This window comes from Peromyscus californicus, unplaced genomic scaffold (genome assembly GCF_007827085.1).
Source record: "Peromyscus californicus insignis strain IS unplaced genomic scaffold, ASM782708v3 Scaffold_5__1_contigs__length_169319896, whole genome shotgun sequence".
Classification (NCBI taxonomy): Eukaryota; Metazoa; Chordata; class Mammalia; order Rodentia; family Cricetidae; genus Peromyscus; species Peromyscus californicus.
This window is the reverse complement of record NW_026294573.1, coordinates 81,410,997-81,434,143: the sequence shown is the minus strand read 5'-3', so window position 1 is coordinate 81,434,143 and position 23,147 is coordinate 81,410,997. Positions and strand designations below refer to the sequence as shown.

The 23,147-nt window shown below is 38.7% G+C and overlaps 1 protein-coding gene across 1 annotated transcript in view; it reads right to left on the bottom strand.

Moving 5' to 3' along the window:
* Brinp1 (BMP/retinoic acid inducible neural specific 1) overlaps positions 1-23,147 on the bottom strand; it is a 185,745-nt gene that overhangs the window by 6,082 nt on the left and 156,516 nt on the right. The gene's annotated exons all lie outside the window — the stretch shown is intronic.

Here is a 23,147-nt window from a genome sequence, read left to right as displayed (position 1 = left end):
AATAGGCCAGTTCTGTATGGGAGGGTCTCACAATGCTCAAACAGACCCACTGTTAGGCAGTCAGTGTGAGGCAGCTAGAACCATGTTTAAAAATGCTTTTCTCTGTCCCTGGGGATCCAGCCACAGCATCTTCCATTTGCAGCCAAATCAGCATCTTTCTGTTGGATGAGTTATTCAATTCATTCTGATGGGAGTTGGAGTGAAGGGAGGGGAGAGAGCGGAAAGAAGAGAAGGATGGAAGAGAGAGTATGGGAGAGGGAAAAGAGGAAGGAGGACAGGAAGCTGAAGGTTCACTTCTAAACTATTAAAATCTGGTGCTTTATTGATTAGCACCCACAGTGCCTTCAGATAAAAGTAGAGAACTTTTAAGAAAAACCTTTCAAATTAACAGCCCATCTCTGTCATGTTTTGAATTCAACATCACACTGCCACTGGGTTGATGACATGGACAGCTAATACTTGGAAATACCTCCTAGATCACAGCAGTTATCTCTTCACCCTCACATTACCCACATGAGACAGGCTTTGCTTCTGATTTTTACATTACTGATAAGGGTGTTAAAACCAGAGAAGGACTGTCACTCACCATGGTCACACAGCATAGACATGGCCAGAGTTCAACATTTCTAAATATGATCTTAGCACAGTCTCAGTGATCATAGTATATATTGCTTGCCCTCTAAACCCCAGAGTGGATCTAAATCACTCTCAGAACCCTGGAGACACCTCAGCTGCTTCCCTGCAGGCCCTGTCTTTGCCTCAGTCAGGAAGTTCTGGCAACCTGACAGGTCTCCTAGTGACACAGCATGAGTCCCTTGTCATTTGGAGGACAGAGGCTTTGCCACCCAGGGCTTCCCATCCGTTGTTTAAAGGCTCACATCTCCCTTTCAGAACCATCAGGCTGGGGAGCCCTGGCTGGGATTCCTAATTCAAGCAACCTCCCTGCTGATTTTAATTGGAGGTTTTGCCTAAGCTGGGAATGTGGTGCCTGGCCTGTGGCATTTTAGGGAAGATCACACAAATCGAGTGCCAAGAGGATGGGGGGTGCATCTAGGCTAAAATAGAAAACTATAATCCTTATGGCCTATTTGTTTAATAGAAGTGTGTTTTTAAAAGTGGAGAGGAAATGAAAAAAAGAAGTGGAATTACAAATTATTTTATTTGTGTCCTGTGTGTCTTCCTAGGTGCTTCTTTGACATTGTAATGGGTGTCTAGGTAAATCTGCATGGTTCCACAATGTGTATATTGTGCAGAAGACAGGCTGAAACTGGGAGACGAGTACTTACTCCTAGGTCTCTGGTATGCACTGTTCTTTGTACACTGTGCATGTGTGTGTCCACAGACACACACACACACACACACACACACACACACACACACACACACACACACACACACACGTATATATACCTATATGTGAGTGTGTGGGTGCAGCCATGCTTATGCATGCTCTGAAAGAACGGTGCTGGTCAAACTTGCACATGTCTCTAGTGTCAGATGACTGGAGAACTGGCTCATGGCTATGCCAGTCTTAATTATAACTAGCCATCAGGCTCACTCTGTTCATCCTTTTCTCTGAACAAATATTTATGTTTTAATCATCGCCCTATTTGAGATCCTTCCATGGCCTTAATAGCCCATTTCTCCTTCTCAGTTCTTCACATGGTGTCAGAGCCTCATTGAGTAGCACATAACAATGAGCAAGGAAAGACCAAAAGGAGAGTTGTGTGGTCTCATGCCCTACTGGGGACATTTTCTAGTTTGGAACTGTGGAGTGAAGGCAGTAAGTATGCTTGCAGGGGGCAGGTGTGAGTGTGGAAGGAGGAAGAAGGCAAGCTGCAAAGTAAAAAATCCAACCTGGTCTTTCAAATTAGGTTGTCAGAATCTTAATTGGGGAGGATTATGAAACAATTTTTGCAATTACACTGTTCTGTGTCTGGAAAGAGGTGACAGGCAACATCAGCTGCATATTCAAATTCAGAGTTTTGCTTTGGGGCATAGAAGTACTGAAGACAGATGATGGAAGGAGCAAGAGCCTCTCAGAGATGCAAGAAGGACCGAAAGCAGCAGGTGCTCCCATGTGGATGCTGTCAGAGTGTGCTATTTGTCCTGGGCAGCACATATGCAGGACAATAAAAGCCTCAGAACAAGGGAGAGAAAAGCCTAGTGGCTTATTTTAACCTTGAAGTGAGACAATAGCCATGTAGGTCAATGCTTTGGATGACCACAGTGTAGAAAACAGTTAAGTAAGAACTGTATTTGTACTAACACTATTTGATATTGGATATTTGACCTTGAATGAGTCATCAACTCTTTGACACTCAGCCTTCCTTCTTTTCTTTGTACACACACTTTCACACGTGTTTGAGTGTGTGTGTGTGTATGTGTGTGTGTGTGTGTGTGTGTGTGTGTGTGTGTGTGTGTGTGTATACACATGTGTGCCCATGCACTTGGAAGCCATAGTCTAACCAGTATTTCCTCAGGAGCCCACCACCTTGCTTCTTGTGGCAGGGTCTCGCACTGGGAAAGGAGGCTCACTGGTTAGTCTAGGCTTTGCCAGACACTGTGCTCCCAGGATCCACTTCTCTTTGTCATGAACTAATAAGAGGCTTCTTTTTTATGTGGGTGTTAGTGATGGAACCAAGGTATTCATGTTTTCCAGGCAAGCACTTTACCAACTGAGTCACCTTCCCAAAGTTCTGACTCTGTTTTCTTATCTGTCAAACGAGGAACACAATATCTACCTTGCACTTTGTTTTAAGAGCTAACTTGAATGTGAAAAGCTTCTGACAGTTTCCAGTACAAGGAGGTTGTAAGTACTTGCCATTCTTGCTATTGAAGGCAAAGAATAATCACATATTGCAAATGTCCCACATGGAGATATTCTTGTGTGTTACTAAAACAGCCCAGCTGATTACAGCTTAATAGTCTGGTTTCACTGGTTGCTCATTCACCACAGTTCTAATGAACTTTGCCACTAGAATGCTTTCAAAAGAAAGAGCTAGACTAGACATGGGCATTGGAGTCAGAGAAGAAAAAAAAAAACAGTATTGAATCTTAATGAGTACATTATTTAACCTTGAACCAATCGCTTGTCCTTTCTAAGCTTCTGTTGTCTCTAGTACAGAATGGAATAATAGCATATGCCTTGCAAGGTCAGTCTGAGCATCAGATAAGAGAATGCATAGAAGTTTCAGACTTACAGTGGGTGCTCAGGATCTCTTATGAAAACAAGGACTGTGCTCCCTTCTCCTGAGCTCACATGGTAAATGGTTCCTTTCAAATCAGTAATTATAAATTGAAAAAAAATAACTACAAGAAAGAAAAATTCAACAAGTGCTGATGGACGAGTTAACTACTAATATTAAACAATGAAATTTGGTAACAATTGCTTCTATTCCACCAAATCAAAACAAATGATGGCAAATGTGAACAGTCAACAGCCTCAAGGACTAACTAATTTAACAAAAAACAAAGGGAAATATCTTTATGGTATTAGAGTAGGGGGGTATTTCTTTAAAGCACTTACCACAGAGGAAAAAATGTTGACTAATAGAAAAAGGTTAAACTTAAACCATACCCAACAAAAAATACTGAAATTAGAGACAACACAATGAATTAATGTACCTCCAGTCAACAAAAGATTTCTTTTGTAACCCAAGCCATGGTAAGATCGTTTGTGTCCCCTAAATCCATCAACTGAAATCTTATGAAAACAAGGACTGTGCTCCCTTCTCCTGAGCTCACATGGCAAATGGTTCCTTTCAAATCAGTAATTATAAATTGAAAAAAAATAACTACAAGAAAGAAAAATTCAACAAGTGCTGATTTCAAAGAGATGGTGTTAGGAGGTGGGGGCATTGGGAGTTGATGAGGCCATGAGAATGAATGCAATTATTGGTTTTATACATGGGGACCAAAAGAGACCTGTGAAGCCTTCTATCATGAGAAGACATTGTTATAGGGACTAGAAATTCCTCCTCAGACATTTGTGTGGACTTCTTGGTCTTGGAATTCCTGGCTTCCAGAAGAAGGAGAAATAGATTTAGTATTCCTCTAGCATTTTGTTGTACAATTTTGAATGGTTTAAGACACCATATAAAGTACTATAACACCATAAGAACAAGTCACCATCAACAATGAAACATGGGTAAATGATAGAAGTAGGAAGTTCCTTTAACAAAGTGTTTCTTTAAAATGCTAGTAAAGCCTGTGAAACTCTACTTTTGTTCATCATTAAGATATAAGTCAAAATTTCAATGATGTACAACTTCAGAGGAATAGCTAAAATAAAATTTAAATTGACCAAATTAAAATAAAAAGTGAAAGAAAAAAGAAAAAATAAGGGAAAATGATATTGACAAAGACATACAGCAAATGCAAATTCTCTGTGCTGTGATGGGAAAGAAATGAGTTCTAGCTGAAGTATTTAGCAAAAAGAACACATTAACATATGTGTGCCAGCAGTTTGACCCCTAGTATGTATATAATAAAAAAACACAAGTACCCTGAAAGGCATGGATTAAGATTGCCACAGTATTCATTGAGCCCCAATCTGGAGACCATGCAAAGGTTCATCAGCAACAGAAAGGATATCTGACTACAGTTTGGAAGCCGACCATAACTACACAAAGCAATGAGTGGTAATTGCTAAGAAAAAGTAAAAGGTAATAAAACAAAGATGAAGCTCGTGCTCATTTTAAAATGCAGATTTGGGCCAATGAGATGGCTCAGAGGTTAAAGGTACATGCCATTAAGGTTGACAACCTGACTTCAAGCCCTGAAACCCATAATGCAGAAGGTGGTACTCTGACCTTCACTTGTATACCATAGCAGGTATACATGCACACCTACACATTAGTGTATTAATTAGTTAACTAATTTTTTTGGTACAAACGTAGAGCTGACCTATGGCAAATGTGTCCATCAGAAGACAGTGTTGGCCATGGGGTACCTCAACACAGATTGAGAGCCAATGTATATATAGATATAGATAGATGATATAGATATAGAGATAGATATTTGGATAGATAGATAGATAGATAGATAGATAGATAGATAGATAGGGTTCTATATGTGTGTGTACATGTATGCATATATATATGCATGTGTGTGTTTATATTTTTAATTTTTAAATTAAAACATAATTACATCATCTTCTCTCTTTCCTTTCTTCCCTCCAATTCCTCTCACATGTCATACACTACCAATTTTGTTAACTCTGGAAATTGTGGCCTCTTTTTCTTTAATCGTTGTTGTTTCATATATAGAGATATACACATACATATATACACATATAAAATATGAACCAATTTTGCTAACTCTGGAAATTGTGGCCTCTTTTTCTTTAATTGTTGTTGTTTCAGATATATAGATACATACATACATATATACACATATAAATATGTACCTACATGTATATACATACAGACACACACACACATATTGTACTCAGTCCACATACTGTTACATTTATGCATATGATTGCAGGCAGTGCTTACCACTTGCTATAGGGTAAGTTTTTAATCCCATTGTGTTCATCCATGAGTAGCCATGCACTCAGACACTCACACACACATGTGTGGGTAGCACACATATGTGCTAGTGCTTGAAGAGGCCCAAAGAGATCACTTGATCACCTACTGCTGGAGTTATAGGTGGATGTGAGTCATCTAATTTAAGTGTTCAGAACTGAACATAAGTCCTTGGGAAGAGCGGCAATTTTTCTTAACCCCGAACCATCTGTGCATATCCAAGGCCCTATTTCTTGATCCTGTTGATATTTACATATCGGAAATGAGTGAAATTTCATCTTGTTATACACTTACATGGTTTGTCCTTGCTGTAGGAACACAATAATTCTATGCCATTTGCAAAATTAATCCGTTAAATACTCAGAATAATAGCATTAAGTAGACACCCACCTGCAGCAGTTTTTCATCACCATCAAACCTTTAAGGTCCTTTGTTTGTCTGTTTCATACTTAACTTTGATCTTCACACATTTTCTCTGCCCTATGCTGGGTGAGGGAGCATTAAAAATGCCATTTTAACATTATGAAACACTGAGGCTCAGAAAAGGAGAAGAGATGGCCTAATGGTCACTAGTGACTTGTTACAACACTGAGACTATACTTCACCCACAGGCAGGCTGGATGTAAGGCTGGGATGTGGGGTGTAGCACAGGAAGTTATTTCTGAAGGAAGACTAAAAACAAAACAAAAGAAAGACCTATCCACTAAGATTGTGAGAACTCAGTTCTATTTCTGACTCAATCCTCTGAGTCTGTAGATTCTAATCCAAATAAAAAACAACTTCCAAGCTTCACGAAAAGAGGTGGGGGGAACCTAAATACAATATAAAGAAACTGAAGATACTTATTTTCTTGTCTTACGTCAACTGAGAGTGAGTCAACTGCCCTATTTGCTACAAATGCAGAATGACAAACACTGGTGGAAATGGGAGATGTCCCTGCCAGTCTTGGCCTTAATAAATTGCACAATGCTGAGAATGGGCTTTAGGCACGCATCTCCTCAACCCTTATCCTAATTGTACTCCCCTGGGTTACCAGAGTCTTAGTATTCGTTGTCATTTTTTTTGCTCCATAAATAGATAAGAAATGCCCAAAATACTTCTAGCTCAAAGCTTCATTGCCACAGGGTTAGGAAGAAATCCTTAGGCTCCAATGATTGACAGATAGCTGCCCCGGGCTATGCTGGATTTATTTGTGGACTTGAACCTTTTATTTTATAAGACAGTTTAATACACACTCAAAATAAGTCATTGTTACCCAAAATCTTCAACACACACACACACACACACACACACACACACACACACACACACACACACATACACACACACACACAGAGAGAGAGAGAGAGAGAGAGAGAGGAGAACACAGGTAGTCAGGATCTATCAAAGCAGCAATTTAGCCTGAGAGGAGCTGCTGAGGAGCCTATACTGGCAGAACATCAAAATCACAGATATAAATGATTTGGGGGCAAGGTCTGGACCATGAAATAGATGAAAAACTGAGACTAGAAACATTAAGTGATTTGTCTGAACTTACACAAATTGTACCTGAAAGTCTACAATCCAAATCTGCCCCTTAAGAAAGAATTTGCATATTGCCCAAAATAACTGTTAATCTTTCTTTAAGATTTCTCCAAAGGAACCTTTATTCTACCACGGTTATTGTACATTAAAGAAAGGAAATAATCTTATTGCTAGGAATTTGCTGGACACTGGCCCTGAGGACACTAATCTTAGGAAGCAGGAAATAGCACTGTGAGCTAGCCCCCCTGCCCGTCAATTAGAGCAGGAGCTCATAGAGTTCAAATACTCCATGCCCTTTTTACAGGAGCTCAGTGATTATTTTCTATGATGTTTATTCAATTGTAGAATGTACATTTGGGGAATTTTCCATAATTAACATCTCCAGAAACTTGCAGAATGTCTTTTACCACATCTGGTGCCCACACTGTACATATACCCACGAAATAAGACAATGATAGCAGCTTGTGTGAAACCGTCCCCTGTAACCATCCCTCAAGAAAACCAAGAAAGGAAGACAATAGTAATCAAAACAAACAACAAGACATATACCTGGGTGAAGCATTCAGCAATGGGTTCAATATTAAGATAAGCTCACTAAAAGATGATTTTGAGTAAGTTCTAAAGGCCAATTTTATGTTACAAAATGTTTCTGTACATGGTCTATAAGGAATGTGCTCCCTTCTGTTGTAACATGGGTTGTTTGAGAAAAATAAACAAATGAAAACCATACTCTATATGTTAACCTTTCATAGAGATGGGAGGCCTGTTATTTTATTGAATGTCAGCAGATCCAACCACTGTTTTTTATTACTAAAATGAGGTAGAATAGACATACACTATTTATGCACTCAGAACTGAAGCAGCCAGCAGATTCTACCTGTTGTCCTTTGGAAAAATACCTGTAGGTGCTCAAAGACCTTTCTGAAATATCTGGCCATACTCATCAAGGACTACATGGAGAGATCCCAAAAATGAGCTGTTGATCAATGGAACACAGCCTTCTGACCATCTCTGCTTAGGTACCATTGGTGCTTTCTTGGAATCTCCATGTCAGGCCAGCTACTAGTTGTCACAATTGAGTAACTGCTGTATTCTGCAGGTAGAGAATAATTGCTTCGACAATCCAGGCATGGATTTCTAACCAAAAGATCATAAGTTTAGACAGTAATTCTTTCTTTAAGCCCCTAAATGTGAGTCAGTCAGTTATAGAAAAATACATATTCTGAATAGTATATACAGTATGAGCCCAAAAGAAAACTTGATATATTCTTTCCCTAGTCTGTTGTAAGCTGGCTGTGCTCCTATATGAGAGAGAAATCTAAATATGCCTCCTTCCTCTGTATTTTTTTTCAGGATCAAATCTCCTACCACCATCATTATGATGAGCTGCCTTCTCAGTAATTTTGTTCTTTTATATAAGGGACCTAAAGATAGTGAGGTTATCTTGAAGGACTTATTCTAATTAGTTGTGTTGCTTAAGAGGAAATACTTTTCAAGTCAGAGGCATCTGAACCTATGAAAAGCATGCTATTCATGCCTTTGAAGAGAGAGGGATAGTGAAAAAGTATTGGACAGTGACAAATATGATCTAGAGTGAATTCTAGCCAGAAAACAACAGAAGAATGATGGCCTGGGTCCTACAACTGCAAATAATAGGAAGGATCTTAGAAGTGCATTATTTCCCATGGACTACAATAGGTAAGAGCTTACTCTAGCCAATGCTTTGATTTTTGCTCATAAGACATAAGCATACCTAAATATATCATAATCAGATTCCAACCTATGGAAATTGTAAGGTTGTGCATCTGTCATTTTAGCTTCTAGATTTACAGTAATTCATTAAGCAGCAAGACAAACTAATTCAGTTACTCTAGTTGAGACATTTTCCCACTCTATTTTGTTTTATCCTTTAATAAAATGATAGCAATGACTTAGGAGATCTTTTAGATTTCCTTCCAGGAATAACATATGCTTTTATAATTTGAGGTCACTTAGATGTCACTAAATAGCTAGATTTCAAATTATCTCCCAATAAGGTCACCTACTGTCTTCTTCACCACCTCAGTGCTCTTTTGTGTAATGTGTATGATGTCTGGAACTTAACAGGTATTCACTTATGCTTTCTTGAATGAAAGACTGGATAGAGGAATAAATGAAGATTCAGTATAAACAAGAATGTAAATCATTTTGAGGCAAGTATAGGGGCCCAGACCTTGGCAAGACAGCAGTAGAAGGAGTCATATGTCATAATCATGAGCAAGTCAGAAACTGAAGTCAACTTTGGTCTTTTCACCATAAATGGAGAGATGAAATTTTGCTCTTATTTTTCTACAGATTGTTATAAGGAATCGATATGACCATCAATGTACAAAGCCCTTTGCAAACTTGAAAGTAACCTACATTGGAGGCTGTTGTCTTGGGAATATTCATTCTCTAAGATTAGGCATATCCTTAAACCAAACATAATAAATTATTCCCAAGTTATACCAGAGATGGCATTTCTTCCTGCTGTTACATTAGCAGCTGCTGGTTACAGTAATGCTCTCTCTCAGTGAAGATGCATCATGCAGGGATACAAAGCAATGAACAACTGCTTAGACAGAAGGGTTTGGAATTTCCTGTTTCAGAAAGACTATCTGGAGGATGAGAATCTGTGCTGACAAGGGAGGAAATCACCACCTTTGACAGCCAGGCAATCAAAGGGCTGGAGGGCTGTTCTTGGTCTGGGTTTAGTTCCTTTGTCTGAGACTGTGTTCTGAGAAAGACCATCTCCAAAAGTCTTCTAGAACAAAAATTCTGTGGTCAGAAAGTCTTAAGTATAAATACTCAAAATTTGCCCCTTTTCTGTTTAGTTTTTTTTTTTTTTTTTTTTTTTTTTTTTTTTTTTTGATTTTTCGAGACAGGGTTTCTCTGTGTAGCTTTGCGCCTTTCCTGGAACTCACTTGGTAGCCCAGGCTGGCCTCGAACTCACAGAGATCCGCCGGCCTCTGCCTCCCGAGTGCTGGGATTAAAGGCGTGCGCCACCACCGCCCGGCTTTAGTTTTTTTTTTTTTTTTTTTTTTTTAATTCAGTAGTATGTAAACTTATTGAATCACACACATCACTTCCTTTGTTTCTACATTTCACAACATCCTGTAGAATTCAGTTCACTTAGTCAAATTCATTTTTGTTTCCTCTCTACCAAGTACATACATTGAGGTGAACTCATATGTGTAGGAATGAGTGGAATTTTCTCATCAAAAATTTATGGAGCTTTAAACACAAGCATATCAATATCAACTAAAGTCTAAGATGCATCCTAGATCTACTCAGTCAAATACTGGGAGGGTCCACCATTCTATACTGAAAGTGTTCCAGATGAGTGTGTCTCCTACTATAGTCTCCCCAATGTTAACAGTCTTGTCAACAAAGGAAGGAATATAAATCCTTTATGCCCACAAGGCAGCCCATTGTTTTCTTTTTTTTCCATATGACTGCCAGTGTTACAAGTTACAATATCTCATTTATTTTTGTCTCCCAATTTCTTTCTATTACCAAAAAGAAAAAAATTATGACTCTACATACAAGCATTTAATTCCTGTATAATTACACGGAAGCACAGAGATACAACCTTAGTAACAATATGGGCAATTGCAAAAGGTGCTGGTATATATTGACCATTGTTTATGTGCTTATGAATACCATCTACATATCTTGAATCATTCTCACAGTGGCCCCATGGAAGAATTACTGATATTATACTGTTTTACAGATAAGAATAGTTAGGGTCAAAGGACACACAGCTGACAGCTCACTAGGATTGACTCCAACTGATTCCAAAGCCCCGTTGTTCCCTTTTAGGTTAATCATGCTCCAGGGTATGGTCATGCATCCAAGATTACATGAACAGCTCAAGCTGGACTCTACAGGTTAAAGGAAAAAGAGTATACAAAGTTGGGATAGAGACATACAAGGGAGGAATTGTGCAATGGTGATGAGTATGGTCAAAATATATGAAATTCTCAAAGAATTAATAAAAATATCATTTAAAATATTACAAAAGAAGAACTTAGAATAAAAGTGACTACCTCCAGTAGGAAAGGCTTTCATAGTTGACCTTCATGAAAGTTACTTCCAAAAAATTAAATCTCTTCCATCAGATACTAAGGCAAAGGATGCCCATGCCAATCAGACCACTCTTGACTGCTTTGTTTTGGATCTGCTTACATCAGATGTATCATGACATTATAGAAATAATAATAAAATAAATCAATGATATTTGAGTTTCATTTTACCCTATGGAAAAACTCATTTGAACTATGCAGCAAAATTTGATATAGACCAGTTACTAACAATAATGGCCATTAATTTAAATAAAGAAAAAATAACTGAGAAAGATTTGGAGAGTTCATAAAAATTCTAAAAACATTATTTAAATTGTTTCTTATGAGTCTAAATTGAATAAACTAAAGTGGGAAATCTTGCATAATCGTGAGTATGATTTGTGCAATGAAGTTTGCAGAATATTGGACTGAATAAACACTCAATTTACTAAAGAGTGACAGGGACTATACATTAAAAATTAGAATAAAATTATTCATTAAATATAGCAATGTACACATTGTAGGACATGTGTATAGCATGCATGCATCTCTTCAACTCAATTTTATTTCTACTCTTCCACTTCTTTTCCAATTAACTAACAACTTTTGCACTCTATCTTGATCTGGTTAAAAGCCTCCTTTTATTTATTTATTTATCTATCTATCTATCTATCTATCTATTTATTTATTTATTTATTTATTTATTTATTTATTTATTTGCCATGTGCTAAACATGCTACATTAAATGCTCTATCACTGGAATCGAGGATAAGAGCTTAGTTTTACATCCATCACCACAACTGAAATTTGGGTATCTGAATACTGAGCCAAGCTTACATTGAGAGTAAATGGCAGTCATATATCTTGGCCTGTCAAAATCTGCAGGACTCAGAATCCTAACTTCTAGCTCATCTTCATTATAGGATTACATTTTGCTAGGCTCACATTTTACCTTATACAAAAGAAACAACCATATCATAGAAGAAGAAATTGAATCTCTAGCCACGTTCTAGGTAATATTTCTTAACCTATGGGTCATAATACCTCAGGGTCGCATAAATATCCTGCATCTGATATTTATATTACAATTCATAATGGTAGAAAAATTAGAGTTATGTAGTGGCAATGAAATAATTTTATGGTTGGTTTCACCACAACATGAGGAACTGTATTAAAGGGTCACGTCATTAGGAAGGTTGGGAATCACTGCTCTAGGAGTAACTATTGCTCTCCTTTTGATTATGTTCATATTACATCTTCACATTTCTTTACAGGTTACAGAGAGTTGTCATATAATTTTACTGGGACACTGACTCTGTGTGGTACCTGTTCTTATCCTGACTGCAGAAGACTCAGGCAGATTTAGAGACTTCTGAAGGTCACATACCTATTAAGTAGCATAGCCTACCTAGACTGTTGTATTATAATAAGTTGAAAACTAACTTGAGTTCAATAAAATATAAGAAACCAAAGCTCTGCGTCCCACTGCAGGAGTCTGTGGAGATTTTATCCAGAGATAAGGAAGTTCAGAGAGAAGAGTGGAAACAGTGTGGATAACAGTGTGGAACTGGGATAATAATTATTCTGGTGGCCAGAATCCTTCCACCGACACCAATTGAACACTGAATAGAATAAAAAGCACGCTAAAAGCTGACAAGGGTTCAAAAGCTAAGGCCCCAGGACTAGAGTCTGAGACAATGCCTCCAAGAGATTTTTATATCAACAGTGTATAATTACTTGTGCTTTGCTATGACCTGCACTACCAGGTCAAGGCCAGAAATAAAAATAAACCAAAGACCCAGAGTATTTGGGAAGTGCAAATAATTATGCTGCATGCTCTCAATAAATAATCTGCCATTATTCTGCTTTATTTCACAATATAATCATCTTTAACTATCAGGTAATGATAGCATGTAAGTCACACCATCACCAAATACCTGTGCCTGCTAAGAATGTCTCTTCATTTTGCTAAATTTAATAAGCTCTGAAATATCTGTTTATAGTCCTTTAGAGAGTTTTTGAAACTACTGTCCTCCTCCTTCTTCTCCTTCACCGTCCTTTTCCTCTTTCTTCTTTCTCCTCTTCCTCCTTCTCTTTTTACCCTTCCCTTTGTCATCCTCCTTCTTTCTTTCCCTTTATTCTTATTTGGTGCAACGGGAGTTTCCCAAAGTAATAGACTTAGCAAGACTTGGATCCAGAATGGTTGAAAACAATTTACACTAGCTGCTTTGATTTTAATGAAGTGTGTGAATTATCAATCTAAGGCCCTTAATTTTAGCTTTGATTTCTTCAGATGTCTTTGAGTGACTTTGGCCAATTCACTTAATTTACTTGGTCTTCAGTTTTTCAATGATACATGAGGAAGGAAATGCAATCCAAATATATTCAACGTGTATGTACAAATTACAGCTCATTGACACTGTGAAGAGATTCGGTTTTGACAGGATGATGTCAGTATCCCTTCTGGACACATTCTGAGAAAAAGCATAATCAATTTATTTACTTATTGAAAAGTTTTCTAGATGACTATTGTGTGACAGGTTCTATGCTAAGAAATTCTGAGAATAAATTGATAAAGTATGTTGACAGAAATACTTGTATATAGGTGACGATGGCCTTGTACACTGGTAAGTAAATTATGGGATAATGATGAACTATGATTTGCCACCCAAGTAGAAAGTTAGAATGCAAAGAAACCATCTGAAACAAGATCCACAACAGCCATTTGGTAGAAAGAACAAGATCATCAGGAAGGACTACTTGAGTTGAGATTTGAAGAGCAGGTAGAGGCTACTGTAAGGAAGGCAAAAATCAGGTACCATCCAGATAGGAGGAATAGTCCCAGGCTACTTGTAAAATAAGTTGCAGCCATGCATTTAGTGAATTGAATTAGTGGGTACTGCCACTGAAACAATAAAAAACGTATAAACTATAATATATATATATTTTATATATAACGTATATACATACATATAACACACACATATATTATATGAGAGATTGGCATAGGCCAGCTTTTGACAGATCCATAGGTCACCTTAAAATTCCATTCTTTCCCATACAATCAGTATTTGTTAAAGACTTCAAGTGGGGATGGGACAGGAATGAATCTGCTTCTTAGGTAAGAATTCTGATGACTTCTGGGAATACAAATTGAAAAGGGATCAGAGTAGATTTGGGACACTTAGTTAAGAGGGCATTATACATTCAGGCAAAAGCAGATTTTAGTTTGAACTACAGGTTACTCATTAAATTTGACTAATTAGCATTATCCGAGAGCATCTCTGCTCAAAGATTCAATTACTGACCTTCTACCAATATTTCTGAATAGAATGATTACTCTGAGTGTTATTTCTCATAGAGTTGGGAGGGACCTCAGAGATAATTAAGCACCATTGCTTTCAAACTATTTTACCAAAAGAAAAATCACCTTATTTTCACAAATGAGTTTAATTCAGAAATTCTTTAAAGAAAACAGCTCTGTTCTAGTTAAAAAGTGAGGTGGGATTATTCCCGACTCTATCTGCATACCATGTTTGAAAGCCATGACTTGAGCTCAGGTACCTTATTTGCAAAATACTGTCCTTCATACCCTACCAAGTATAGACAGTGATGTCTTGAGGGCTTTGTTTTTATCTTTAACTACTTCCCAGAGACTAGCATGAGGCTGGTAGAACAGATGGTCAGTTAACACTTATAATTTTGCATAGAGGACACCTGAATTCCATATTTCCTGAGAGGCTGGCTGCAATGTATGTTGTTTTTTACTTCCCTCCCTCCCTCCCTCTCTCCTTCCCTCCATACTTTTCCAATTCTTTTACTCCAACTTGTTTCTCCCTGCATTTTCTCAGCATTACTTCTTCCCTCTTCCTTTTTCAATGAGAAGCAAATCTCAGCACTGAAAACAAATTCTGTATAAATAACTCTGAGTGTCTTGCCTCAAAGCTGGATAGAATGGTACCAGTATTATAAGAGTAGACTTGGCCCCGCTACCTGACAAAAAAGTCTTTACCAGGCAATTTAACATCACTATGCCTTAATGACCTCATTCATAAAAAAGAGATGGATTAGTGGTACCTTGTAGGACTGTAAAATGAGTATAGGAGGCTAGGGTAACAGGACACTGTCTGACACTGGGGAATGATTATAGGTGTTAAATGTTCAATGTTATAGTGGTCCTTAACTTAATCTTGTTCTATTCCCTATGAGTTTGGATTCATGCCCACCCTACTTGCACAGCTCTGTCTCTTAAAGTAGTCCACATAAAAATTCTAACCTGTACTTAGCACAATAATGACCCTCTGAGGTAAGCAGAAGTAATTATTCCCATTTTAAATATGTGAAAATCAAGAATGGAGCTGGATATGGTGGTGCATGTCTGTAATGCTAGTATTCAAGAGGCAGAAACAGGATTCCTGAAAGTTTGAGTTTAGTGTAGTCTTTGAAATTGAGACCCTGCTTTTGGGAAGAACTCCAAGAATCAAAAGTCTCAGTATCTAGCAATAAATTAATCTCTTGGCTTCTCTTTTACTGCATAATACAATGATTGCTTATGGTTGAGACAAGTCACATGAAGCTTTGCTATGGGCCTCTGTTCTCCTTCATATGTCCAACGTCAGTACTGGGACCTGAAATGAGAACTATTTCTCCTCTGCATTAACAAAAATCCACCTCAGCATAACAAGAGCTTGAGATGGAACTTCACATATGACAAAATTCCAGAAGGCATTTGCCTGGGTGTAGAATCAATCTGCTTATGCTCATGTACTGGACCTTATGCTGGTATAGGTATTATTTATCTGGCACTTCCAAAACCATAAAGATGGTAATCACTCAGGAAACATTTGTTCCCTTAGCCTGCATTGAGCCAAGCCTCTTCTTTTTACTCTAGAGAATTTGTTTGCCCAGTTCTTGCTTGGGATTCAGAATTTGACTCAACTGAAAAATCACCACAAGCCTTATCACAGAGTCCTTTTTTGAGTCTCAGTCCCAGTACCAACACCTGTAAAACTTAATCAATGTCCACCACACTTCAAATCCTGTTGCTATAACCCTGACTTTGACATGACAGCATTGCAACCAGAGTACCCCAACCACAACACTGGTCTCTCTTTGTACTGCACATTTCATAGGTAATATGGGCTTTTCCATATCTTCCCAAGGAGCATTTCTCTCTGGTAAATTTAGTTAGCTAACATGATAATTATAAACCTTCTGCTCAGTTGTGGTGTATCTAAGATAAGGTAATTATATCTCTTGGCTTTTCAGTTCCTTTTGTCTATAGAACGGATCAACAGCACCTACTCTCTAGAGATAGCAGGAGAATAAGATGGAAGACATGTCCTTACCATTGGCACTTAGTATTATTGGGTAATAATGATGTTATAAGAAATTAATAGGTAAAATGTCAGTTTTATCTTGTATTGATAATTTTACTTATCAAGGTAACTATTAGTTTTTAATGTGGGTAAAAACCAATAATCCTCTGAACAGTCTTATGACATAGGCATATTATTAGCTTCATTTTACATTTAAGAAAACTGAGGCACAAAATGACAGTAACTCATCCCAAAGTCACTAAATGGCAATAGAGATGGGATTTTGTCCTAAGCAGTCTGATGCCAAAATCTGTGCACATAATGAGTTCTAATATCTACTACACAATTGCCTGCTCGTTAAATACTTTAGGTGCTCCTGTTGTATATTGCTGCTGTTATTGACATTATTTCTGTCACCATTATTATTATTGATCTTATTTTCCCTATCTGGTATAGTTACATTGATCTCCAATAATACTAAATGTCAATGTCTTTTAGAGTACCTAATCCCATGGTGCTATGCAGGTTGATGTGGGGTATTTACACAACAAGCCAGTTGTGAATTTTATGAACTATAAGAACAACCATTCAGGAAAGATATGTCTATTGGTATAATGGTGGTATCACTGTTATAGAGATAACCAATTACTTTCTTTACTGATTTGAGGGCTTACTCAACAAGAGGGAACCTATGTCTGATACTGTAAACCTGGTCTAAAATCCATGATTTAGGAGCACATTTGATGGTTTCTTAGATCAATTGTCATATCATGAAATCACTCTCTAAATATCTATGTTTATACCCACAAACAAAGGGTATTCTCAGCCTAAAACAGAAATATTTTGCAGTGACCCATGGTTCCATAAGATGCTGAAAATAAACGGTGGTTGAGGGTTCAGCACTATACAAGAAATTTACACCACCCTTGTAAGGCTCAAGGAACAATTCAGAAAAGGGAACAGAGAGGATGTAAAATGTGTAAGATTGCAAGAGCATCTGTAAAATAACATCTTCTAAACAAGACACAGAAAACCATGGCAACCCTGAACCAAAGGAGTTATGATCACTGCAGAGTCCACAGGAATTGGTTCCTTCTAACAGGAAGCTATGAAGTGACAGAGGACTCACGGTGCCCCACCACATATTTCTGATCTGTTGGCAACCAACAGATTTGGGGAAAGAGAGAGACAGAGAGACAAAGAGAGACAGAGAGACAGAGAAGAGAGACAGAGAGAGAGAGAGACAGAGAGAGAAAGAGAGAGAGTGAGAGACAGAGAACGTGATGATATTTTATTTGTGCTGAAATGTGGTATTTTATTTGTATGTTAATAAATAAAGTTTGCCTGGAGATCAGAGGTCATAGTGAGCCATAAAGAGAAGTCAGGCAGTGGTGGCATATGCCCTTAATCAGATCACATGGTCAAGGACACAGCCAAGCATGGTGACACATGCCTTCAATCCCAGTACCAAACATAGAGAACTGGAGGTCTGCATAGACAGGCAGTGACGAAGAAGTGATGTCACTGGGCTTAGAGCCAATGAGAAAGCAGAACAGGAAGGCAATAAAGGCGCAGGTTAGACAGGAAGAAGCTCTCTTGGGAAGCTAAAGCGAAGTGATAAGCTAAGGTTAGTTGGCGGCTATTGCTCTGATCGCTACGGCTTATACCTTTGTATTTGACTTTCTGTGTTTTTTATTGAATAAGACTGTTTAGAAATTTGTCTATGAGAGAAGTATGGTATCTAGCTAAGTATTCACTTGTGAGCCCCCAGGCTTTAACTGTTAGTTGCAAATTCAGGATCACATAGATGGCTCTGGTTAAATTATGTAGGAAACTAAGCCCAAACTAGTGAATAGGGAAAGAAATTCCTGGGAAGTGCAAGGAGTTGTTAGGGACAGGAAGATAATGAGAATAAGAGATCAAAATAATGTACGAATATGAAATTGTGAAAGAACAAAATTTGCTAATAAAAAAAAAGACTCCCAGATTTGACAGACTTCCAGTTTCGGCATGCCTACTGTATCCAAGGCTATGGAAATGTCAAAATGAGTAAGATATATTCACCTTCAAGATCAAGTGCTTAGTGCAAGGAAAGGGGTCCAACCATTCCAATTCCAGGATATGACTATTGGTCACCACTCAACCAAGTATTTATGAGGTGCCCATCATGCTTGAGGTTTTGTTTGAAGTTCTGAGGATGCTGTGGTAGATTTATGCTATCCTCCCAGTGAACTGGTCCTTGTGCCAGATCCTACTACTTGACCTAGTGGGCATGCCAAATGGAGAGGAGACTGACAGGGAAGTTTTCTGTGACTTGTCTCAATTCCAGAATATCCTCATAATATTTAATGCAATATTATATAATGGAAGTGAATACTTTCTCACTGTCAAGGCTAGGCTGAAGAAATCTTAGTACTTCTTTTGTTTTAAACGTGTTCCTTTCAGAGACCAGCTGCCATGCTACAAGAAGACCAAATGACATGTAGAGGACATGGGTAAGTACTCTAGTTGACAGCCCCAGCTGAGCCTCCAGCTGACAGTGAGCTTCAACTGCCAGCTCTGGGAGATAGCTACTCTGGAGGTCCACAGATGGAAGTTACCCAAGGACACTGGCCTCAGCCAATATGAGAGCCCTCCAACTGTACCAAGTCGACCTACACAATCATGAGTGATGACAATGCACTGTTTTGAGACATTGGGTTTTGGGGTAGGATATTTTGCATGAAATGATAACCAAAACATCTCTTCTGCCTAATAGCCTGCAAACAAACTTTCATCCAGTCAAGTTCTAAATATCCGCAGTTGACCTCTGACTAAAAAGTAAATGACTCATTTGAAATATCAATAATGATAGGCAATTATTTGACACGTCCCTAAACCTCCTATGCCTCAGTGGCTTCATCTGTAAGAGGAGAATACTAACAGTACCTATTTCATGAAACTGTGATGAGAAAAGGACTTAATTCATGTAAGAAAAGAGAATGCCAGGCATATAGAGCTTACATATTAAATGAATTCTCATCCCCATTTGACTACAGTCAAGTATTTTACTAGGTCTTTAAATTTTAAAAATCTTCATCCTCATACTTAACCTAAAGGCAATTATCATTATCCAGTGTCACAAATGAGAGACAGGTACTTACATAAAGCTTGATGGCTGGGAGATGACAGACAGACCTGACTCTGACCTATCTGTGCACAGCAAATGCTCTATACTCTCTCCTTCCCCCATCCCGCCTAAATGCCACCCCTCTGTGAGACAAGTAAGAATCTCAGTGGCACCTGTTGCAATAACAGCACCTGCTCAGAGCACTCAACTCCTATGGAGTTCAACAAGCAGACAAATTGAAGCTGAGCAATCAGTTCATTTGCAAACATAAACTCTCTCAGCTAGAGGTGGCTCAAGGTTCTCAGTGCTCTCACCTCTGTCTGACACTTCTCTTTGGCAGAGAGGTGCCCTGCTACTCTGAGAAATGCTCATTAAAGCCTCTGATTCAGATGTCAGGAAGTAGCCCACAGCCAGGCCAAGGAAGTTCAGCTCCCCTGGGAAGGCTTCAGAGCCTCATTTTGTATGTTCCCACTCTCGGCAGTATCAGCATTCATGCCTCCATACAGGAGCATAGCTAAGTGACTTGCCAATTGTAGATTCCAGCCACTCTCCTAGAGAGAGTGGGAGGAATGTCGGGAATAAGGTGAATTTTCTTTTTTCAGGAGGGCAGGCCAACACCCAGAGCTGTCTTTAAAGGTCCCAGTAGCAGTATGGTATTTCTAGGTATCCATACCTGGCAACTTCCACAAGCAGAAAAAAAATGTTCAAGGCACAGCTGTGGAAATCTGAGCTCAAAATGAGGAAGTGACTTGTCCTAGATCCCACAGCCTCACTAATACATACTAATACATAGTCAAATTCATCATTCAAGTTCAGGCTCCTTGACTGTCCAGTGCCTACAGAAGACCATTTTGCCCCTTCCCCATCCTTCTAATGCACATCTGTTCCCCAACCCTTCTAATGCACATCTGGCATTTTCCCTTTGTGTCTTCCCCAGACCCAGTGTGCCAATGATGGTCTATGCCCTGCAGATTTTTTTCACATTTAATTAATGTGCTGCTCCAGGGTCTTTGGACTTGGAATTTCTGCAGTGACACTCAACAAATTTGACAGATGAATGTGCAGTCTTATATTGGCTAAATATTGACCTCTTTGCTCAGATTTACATCTGTTTGGTCAGTCTTAGGTCACACAATTTCTTGGCTGAAAGATGTGACACAAGTCATTTTTCCTTGAGAGCAGTGGTTTTCAACCTGTGAGTCTTGACTCCTTTGCAGGTCACACATCAGATATCCTTACATTATGATTCGTAACAGTAGCAAAATTACAGTTATGAAGTAGCAACAAAATAATTTTATGGTTGGGTGTCACCACAACATGAGGAACTGTATTAAAGAGTCACAGCATTAGGAAGATTGAGAACCATTGCTTTAGAGTATTATGGGCTGGGTTATCTAATCTCCTCCACAAATGCATATGTTAAAGTCGTGATTTCCCAGTACTGAAGAACATCACTGTCTTCAGAGGCAATTTTTAGTTTAAAATGAGTTAATTAGGGAATGGCTGCTAATCCAACATGAATGTGATCCTAAAGCAGAAGAGATGAGGACACAGATGTACCTGGGTGAAAGATCGTGTGAGGGCACAGGGAGGAGATAAGCCAGAGTTCTCAGAAGAAACAACCCTGCCAAAGCCTGTGTTATAGCTTCTAGATACTAGAATTATAAGAAGATAGGTGTCTACTGTTTAAGTCACCCCATCTGTAGGACTTAGCTGCAGTAACCTTTACAAACTAATAACTACCTGCAGTAAATTTTATTTTCTGATTCCCAACTGAACTTTTCCCCAGTCCTGCTGTAAGAACTGTTTTTCACAGCACTGTGGTGGACTGTAGTCATTTGTGAACCCCAAACAGTGCCTGAGGCTGGTCACCTGCCACAGTCCTGATAAATCTAAACGGTTCTACTTCAGAGACTCCCTTCTGGTGGCCGATTGGGCATCTGCTGCATGCAACAGGGAAGTCAATTTGTGAACAGACCCTTTTCTGAGTCTGTGATTCAGCAGTACAGCAACACATCAGCAACTGACAGGAAAAAAAAATCGATTTCACTCTCAAAGTGGTTATTACAAACTAGGAACAATGGAGTGGACTTCAGAATTGGAGGGTCTGGGGCAAACAAAGATGGACACACACTGGTACGTAAGAATACATGTCATAACGGGGGAGAAAGAGAAGTGTGTTAAAAAAGTGGTTTTACATAAAGGGGACCTGAGAATGAGGAGCACTTTGTGTGCAATCATGAAAGACATCCCAGAGGAAGCAACATTAGATGTAAGTGTAGAAGAATATAATGCTTTTTGATTCCTGTCTTGTATGTTAGCACAGCAGACATTGCAGAGGACAAATATAGATTTAAATGCCATTTTGACTTTTGTTTTACAACAGATTGCCTATATCTCATTCTCAGTGACTTTTGGAGTTAGATAATTCTTTTGTTTAGAGACTGTCCTGTATAACATCATTCCACGTGGCAATTAAAAATGTCCTTGTATATGTCCACATATTCCCCAAGGACAAAAATCAATCCCATTTGAGAACCAGTTATTTATAGCTGTAGCTTTGGACTAGTGACTTCACCTCTCTGAACTTCAGTTTTCTGGACTGTACAATAGGAATATGAATCTGTACACACACACACAAAAAAAAAATTATGTGGCCAACACAGATCATGCTATATAAATCCGACTTGATTTTTCAAGATGCGTTCGTGTGTGTGTGTGTGTGTGTGTGTGTGTGTGTGTGTGTGTGTGTGTGTTACTGTCTACCACCTGAAGGTGTGCATACCTGTGTATACATGCAAAGGCCAAGCGGATCCTCTTCTCAATCACTCCTTTTCTATCTCTTTGAGGCAGATCCCCTAAACTTGAGCTTTGTGTTTTCTCAGCTAGGACAGAGGTCAGCAGGTCTCAGTATTCTTGTCTCCACCCTGATTAGAGTTAAAGATACATATGTGTGCCAGATACTGGCTTGCTCGGTGGGTACAAATATTGAATGACACTGGGTAAAGCGTACTCTTAAACACTAAGCTATCTCCCTATCCCCAAACTTGTCTTATTTTTTTTTAAAATGGATCTCTTTTCTCTGAATGAAATAAAAGGCAAGATCCTATCCCCAATAAGAAATGAATGGAAACAGAACTGTTCTGCCTGAATTCGGGTAATGAGCCTGATTCACGCTCCACACCGGATTTCACCCCTATGTTCCCAACTTGCTTTCTCGCCCTCCTTTGACAGTCTCATAGAAACCCTGGAGACACTGTGATAGAAACTTCTCAACTGCAGATAGATCATGAATTGCCTGGGAGAATGGAATTTGACCCACCAAGAACGAATTCTGCTTTCCTCATGGTATGTCCCTGAGAAGAAGTGAGAATTCCATGAAAGGGCAAATCCTGTCTGTCTATTCCTGCATTTACCACTGCCTAGCAGAGGAAATTACAGACAGGACAAGGTTAGAACCAGACTGGGCAAAGGAAGCAACTCTGACCTTAAGGAGGCACTGGTTCTCTGGATAGAATCATGCACTGGGGGGCGGGGGGAGGCGGGGCTAGCCTGATCCTCCTTAAAACTTCTACCACTT